Source organism: Bison bison, unplaced genomic scaffold (assembly GCF_000754665.1).
Source record: "Bison bison bison isolate TAMUID 2011002044 unplaced genomic scaffold, Bison_UMD1.0 scf7180017864489, whole genome shotgun sequence".
Lineage (NCBI taxonomy): Eukaryota > Metazoa > Chordata > Mammalia > Artiodactyla > Bovidae > Bison > Bison bison.
The window spans coordinates 12,089,930-12,090,666 of NW_011495048.1; positions in this window are offsets into that span (position 1 = coordinate 12,089,930).

A 737-nucleotide genomic window follows, 5' to 3' on the forward strand; every position below is an offset into this window, starting at 1 on the left:
ATAATCTCACATGCTAGTAAAGTAATGCTCAAAATTCTCCAACCCAGGCTTCAGCAATATGTGAACCGTGAACTTCCTGATGTTCAAGCTGAATTTAGAAAAGGCAGAGGAACCAGAGATCAAATTGCCAACATCCTCTGGATCATGGAAAAAGGAAGAGAGTTCCAGAAAAACATCTATTTCTGCTTTATTGACTATGCCAAAGCCTTTGACTGTGTGGATCACAATCAACTGTGGAAAATTCTTCAAGAGATGGAAATACCAGACCACCTGACCTGCCTCTTGAGAAACCTGTATGCAGGTCAGGAAGTAACAGTTAGAACTGGACATGGAACAACAGACTGGTTCCAAACAGGAAAAGGAGTACGTCAAGGCTGTAGATTGTCACCCTGTTTATTTAACTTCTATGCAGAGTACATCATGAGAAACGCCAGGCTGGAAGAAGCACAAGCTGGAATCAAGATTGCTGGGAGAAATATCAGTAACCTCAGATATGCAGATGACACCAACCTTATGGCAGACAGTGAAGAGGAACACAAAAGCCTCTTGATGAAAGTGAAAGTGGAGAGTGAAAAAGTTGGCTTAAAGCTCAACATTCAGAAAACGAAGATCATGGCATCCGGTCCCATCACTTCATGGAAATAGATGGGGAAACAGTGGAAACAGTGTCAGACTTTATTTTTCTGGGCTCCAAAATCACTGCAGATGGTGACTGCAGCCATGAAATTAAAAGACGC